Genomic DNA, 276 nt, shown 5'->3' with positions numbered 1-276 from the left:
CATGAAGAAAGGCATGCATTGGGGTGGTTTTACAGAGAGGCAAAACAAGTCACCGCCAAGGACAGCTGGCCTGGCCTTGCACTGCCCCGAGGAGCAGCAGGCACCGAGAGTCCTCCTTGAATCTCCGCGGGTTCACTCCTGCGAGTGGAGACACTTCCAGATCCAGCTGGAGAGTAGGGAGCAGGGAGAGGAGACTGGGCGGGGAGATCCCACTCCCAAGGCCAGGTCCAAGAGCGCACCTGTGCTGTGTGGCCACGAGGGAAGTCAAGCCCCCTC

Source organism: Oryctolagus cuniculus, chromosome 13 (genome assembly GCF_964237555.1).
Source record: "Oryctolagus cuniculus chromosome 13, mOryCun1.1, whole genome shotgun sequence".
In the NCBI taxonomy this organism is placed as follows: domain Eukaryota; kingdom Metazoa; phylum Chordata; class Mammalia; order Lagomorpha; family Leporidae; genus Oryctolagus; species Oryctolagus cuniculus.
The sequence above is the reverse complement of the archived record's forward strand: the minus strand, read 5'-3'. Positions refer to the sequence as shown.